This window comes from Orycteropus afer, unplaced genomic scaffold (genome assembly GCF_000298275.1).
Source record: "Orycteropus afer afer isolate SDZICR_OR568_19922 unplaced genomic scaffold, OryAfe1.0 scaffold00107, whole genome shotgun sequence".
NCBI lineage: Eukaryota > Metazoa > Chordata > Mammalia > Tubulidentata > Orycteropodidae > Orycteropus > Orycteropus afer.
Window position 1 is genome coordinate 6,375,131 of NW_006921694.1, and position 5,749 is coordinate 6,380,879.

Here is a 5,749-nt window from a genome sequence, read left to right on the forward strand (position 1 = left end):
AATCTGGGGTCTCTTTTCCCCTATTATAATTGGCATAGTCTATGATAGGATCCAAAGCCATCTTCCTCTATGGAATGAACACCTGGGGGCAGAGGACCAGAAGGTGCCAGAAGGGGTTTCTTGTATCCGACCATCTCCATGAACTCCAGGGACCCTATGAGGTAAGCATTCTTGGATTGAGCCTGGTCTTTTTTTTTTTTCTTCCCATTATTGTGATTTGGGTGAAAGTTTACAGAGCAAATTCACTTTCCATACAGCAGTTCACATACACTGTGTCTCATGACATTGACTACAATTTACCACACTGTAACAGTTTCCCTCCCACTTCCTCCCATAGTTACCTCTTTCCTGTGTCCTTCCCTCCAGGCACTCCTGCCCCTGAACTATATCCCTGTGCACACACAGCCCTTCTATTCTCCCATGATTGTTCTCTCCAAGGAGTGTATCTACCTAGTGTAAATGTTCAGCTCATATGCCTGTCTCTTGTTTGGCTGAAAGTCACAGGTGTGGGTTCACTTCTAGACTTGAAGGGTAGCTAGGGGCCATAGTCTCAGTGGTTCCATCAGGCTCTGTCAGATCAGCAAAACTGGTTCCCCCTTTTTCTTTTTCAAATGGAAATCAGAGCTTATTCTTATTGGTTGTCCTTGTAAATCACTTTTTGGTTTTCCCATGCTGTTTTCAGGATTCTTTCTTTGTCTTTGGTTTTGATGAGTTTGATGATGATATGTCTTGGTGATTTTCTTTTAGGATCTATCCTGTTTGGGGTTCATTGGACTTCCTGAATGGATATATTCTCATCTTTCAACATATCAGGGAAATTCTCTTCCAACAAATCTTGGACAATTTTCTGTGGTTTTGTTTTTCTCTTCCTGTCTGGAATTCCAATGACATGTAAGTTATTCCTTTTGATGGTATCCCACATGAACCTTAGGCTTTTTGTCATTTTGTTTTGACCTTTTTTTTCTGATTGATCCCTTTCCAGTCTAGTGCCAGTTATTGACTGTGCTTAAAAATACTGTTATTTCCTAAATTTACAGAATACACCTAGAGAAGATCCTGTCTTTAAGGGTATTTCACTAATTCTTTTAGTCCAGACTCCTTAAGAGAATTTTTACTGCATTCTGCATAACACCAGGTTGAAGAAAAAGTGCTGGACTCTGAGTCAGAAGATTTGAGTTCTTATGTCTTATCAGTAATTGGTGGCCTTAGGTTAACCAAATGTCTCTGAAACCAGTTTGTAAACCTTTGAAAATGGAATGATATTGGCAGTGTTGCACGGTGAAATGAACACTGGTCTGAAGGGCTGGAGGCTTGGGCTTGTATCCCAGCTATCCTAACTACTATCACTTATCAACTCTGGGGAAAAATAAGGACTGCTCACGAGAGTATCTCTCAGGTTCCACCCATTCTAGAGTTCAGAAAACAGTAACGGGTGCTTAGTAATTTTTAAAGCCAATGGCACCACCTGGTGGCCTAAGGGAATAAACCATGCTGAGGAAAAAAGATTTCTAGCTATATTCATATCTTGCTTGTTGAATAAAAATTTCGTATTTTCAGATAACTTGCCCTCCAAACTGACTACATACTACAACTAAATGCAACCATACAAGTTATTATGGTTAAAATCACACTTTACATAGAATACTTTTTAATATAATGACTCTAAACTCCAAAAAAAAAACCCAAACTAAAGGCCTTCAAGTTGAATCAACTCATAGTGTCCCTCTTTGGGTTTCAGAGGGGGTAGCTCTACAGAAGTGGATTGCCCAATCTTCCTTCTGAGGAGTGGCTGGCGGGTTTGAACCGCTAGCCTTTTGGTTAGCAGTCAAGTGCCTTAGGCACTATGCCACCAGAGCTCCCTCAATGTAAAATAGGAGTAGTGATAAAGGGCATCCTTGTCTGGTACTCTCTCACAGTATTGAATAGGAGTGGTGATAATGGGCATCCTTATCTAGTACTCGCTCACAAGGGGAATATTTTCAGTCACTCTCCATTGAAACTAATGTTGGCTGACTCGATAGCACCTAACATCAACAACATCTATCTTAACAAAGTAATCAAGGTTAACATCACCAGAAATAAAACACACTTAGATGTATCCTTTGATATGATGTGCTGAAAAGAATATATCCCCTCTGGTATTCTTAAATATGTATAATTTCAGTCTAATAATGATAAAACTTCAAAAACCAGAAAACAAAAGCGAACGCTATCAAGTCAATTACGACTCATAGCAACCCCACAGGACAGAATAGAACGACCTTGTTGGATTTCCAAGGCTGTAAATCATTATGGAAACAGACTGCCTCATCTTTCTCCCACATAGCAGCTGGCAGGTGACCTTTTGGTTAGCAGCAGAATGTTTTAATCACTGCACCGCCAGAGCTTCTTTTGATAAAACATCAGACAAATGCAAATTGAGGAAATGTCTGCAAGATAACTGACCAGTACTCTTCAATAGTGTTGTGAAAACAAGCAAAGACTGAGATCTGACAGGTTAGAGGAGGCCAAGGAGACATGACAATTAAGTGCAATGTGGGATTCTTGAATTAGTGCAAAACTGGTGAAATCCCTATAAATCTGTAGGTTAGTTAATAGTGTTGTTCCGATGTTAATTTTGATCATTGTACTCTGGTAAGCAAGACATTGGCATCAGAGAAAGGTGGATGAAGAGTATTGGGGTAGTTACATTTGTGTGTCAACTTGGCTGGGCCTGGGTGAGTGGCCAGGCAGCTGGTGGTAGTTAATCCCCATGATGAGACTGGCAATCAACTCCATGGTGGGATCTACCACAAGCAGCTGAGTAGCTGCCTTTGGGTATGTGCTCTGCTTCCTGTATATAAGGAGAAGCCTTTGGGAATGGTCTCTGCCTATGACACACTTAGACCCTGCATGTAGCCAAGTCCTGGCTCAGTAGCCTACTATGCTCTTCCGACCTTGGGACTTACAATGGACTTAAGTTAATGGCCTGCTGTGTGGTTTGGTAGCATCAGGACTGTGCCTTTTGACTTGTCAACCTTGGGGCTTCTCAGCCTCAGCATCCTGCAGCTGTCTGAGTGAAGAAATGCATCTAGCTCCAGTGGGCCAGGAGCAGGAGGCAGAGCTGGATCCCAAGGTTGAGGGGCTTTCACCCAGCCCCTAGAGCCTGGCACTTTGAACTTGGACTTAAAGCCTCCAAATTTTAAGAATAAACTGTTTGTTAAGGCCATCCCGTTCATGGTATATTTCTTGTCAGAGAGGCACTAGGTAACCAGAACAAGTATACAGAAACTCTCTGTACTAGTTTTGCAACTTTCCTCAGTCTAACCTGACTTCAAAATGAAAAGTTAAAAAACTATTCACATACAAATCAGTGATTTTTTTTTTTTTTAACCTCTGAGTTTCTGTACAAGTGATTATCCGAGAGAGTGGTCAGTTGCAGAACTTTCCACAGGAAAGACAGTGGGATGTCCAAACTTTTAAGGAGAGGGATAGAATATCTTTAAATTGAATAGAAAACAGTGTTTTGTGCTATTATTCTGTTTTAGGCACAATGGGGTTGTTTTTGTTATTTTTACCTGACAGATGTTTATTCCTTCATTTTTGATAAAAGCACCCCAGTATGTCTTTGTGGAACCATTCTCTCTCTGACTCAGTTTATGTGATGGGTTATGGGCACATGACCCAAGTTAGGCTAATCAGCACCTTCCTTGGCACTTCTGCTAGAACTATAAGGAGACAGAAATTTTCTTTCCTCTGGAGATAAGTTTGTAGGATATAAATCTGGAGCTGCCTGTGACCACCATGTGAAGAGAGAATTCTAGAATGAAGCAGACAGAGAAAAACAATCTCTGAAATGGTGAAGCCAAGTCCTTGTTGCGTAACTTGAGCTCCTGAATCTCGCTCTCCCTGGAACTAGCTACTCCTAGACTTCTAAGTTACATGAGCCAATGACACATCCCTCCCCAGCTCTGTCTCAGCTTTACTTGGTGTAAGCAAGTTTGAGTTCATCTCTGTCACTTGACCCTAAAAGAATCACGAGTGACATATTCAATATGTTGAATATTATTTTGAAATTCAAATGGATTAATGTGGTGGAGTGTAAGATTTTATATTTTTAAACAGGAAAACTGATTTTAAAATGAGAGAGCAACAGGTGTTTGCTCTTCTTTTTGCACTTCCTTCAAAATGTCATTCAGCTAAAAAAACCAAACTCACTGTAGTCAAGTCTGAACTGACTTATAGCATCCCCTTCTTGGGTTTCCGAGGCAGTATCACTACAGAAGTAGATTGCCCAACCTTCCTTCTGAGGAGTAGCTGGTGGGTTTGAACCACTGGCCTTCTGGTTAGCAGTCAAATGCCTTAGGCACTATGCCACCAGAGCTCCCATCATTAAGGGTAAACATAATAGAGAGAAAAGATATAAACCAGTTGCTGTAGAGAGAATTCCAACCCATAGAGTTCCTATGTATGTTAGAGTAGAACTGTGCGCCATAGAATTTTCAGTGGTTGATTTTTTTGGAAACAGATTGTCAGACATTTCTTCTGAGTAACTTCAGGATGGACTGAAACCTCCAGCCTTTTGGTTAGCACCTGAGCATGTTAACTGTGTGTGTGTGGGGTGGCTCCATTTTAAGGTGGGGCCTGAGGTAGACAGGTACAGAGGAGTTAGGAATGACTATGGACAAATTCGTTAGTTTGTCATCCTGTGGTAGCTTATGTGTTGCTGTGAGACTGGAGGCTGTGCCACTAGTGTTGCAAAATGCCAGCAGGGTTACCCATGGAGGACAGGATTCAGCGGAGCTTCCAGGCTAAGACAAACTTGGAAGAAGGAAGAGGCCATCCACTTCTCAAACAATTGACCAGTGAAAACCTTATGAATAGCAGTGAAATACTATCTGATATAGTACTGAAAAACTTAATGAATAGCCCTGAAATATTGTCTAATGTACTGCCAGAAGATGAGCCCATCAGATCAGAAGGCACTCAAAATTTGACTGGGGAAGAGCTGACTCCTCAGAGTGGAGGCAACTGTAATAATATGGATAGAGTAAAGCTTTCAGGACCTCCACTGGCTGATGTGGCACAATTCAAAATGAGTAGAAACAGATGCAAGCATCCATTAATAACCAGAACACAGAATGTATGAAGTATGAATTTAGGAAAATTGGAAGTTGTCAAAAATGAAATGGAGCACATAAAGATCAATATCCTAGGCATTAGTGAGATGAAATGGACTGGTTTCGGCCATTTTGAATCAGACAATCATATGATCTATGCCAGGAATGACAAATTGAAGAGAAATGGCATGGCATTCATCATCACAAAGACTGTTTCAAGATCTGTCCTGAAGTACAATGCTGTCAGTGATAGGAGTGCTTAAGGCATTTGACTGCTAACCAGAAGGTTGATGGTTCAAGCCCATCAGCCACTCCTCAGAAGGAAGATAGGGCAATTGCAAAAAGGGCAAGGAGGCCACGTGTTCTGACCTCCTCTAATCCCACAAGAGGAAGACAGAATCACCATCAATACCCCAAGGCCTATTCCTGCGAGGCCAGACATGCTGCCTCCCTCCAGCCCTTTCTCCAACCATTCCTCCCAGAGCACCTACCACCTCTCTCCTGGGTTCGATAATTTGCTGCAGTGGCCACGCAGAACTCACAGATTACAGGGTTTATTAGGGAAGCACCAGGCTACAATTCGAATTCAGGAAAAAACGCTCAGTCTCTTTCCCAGCCCACCATCTCTCAGCCAAGTCTCTCACAGTCTC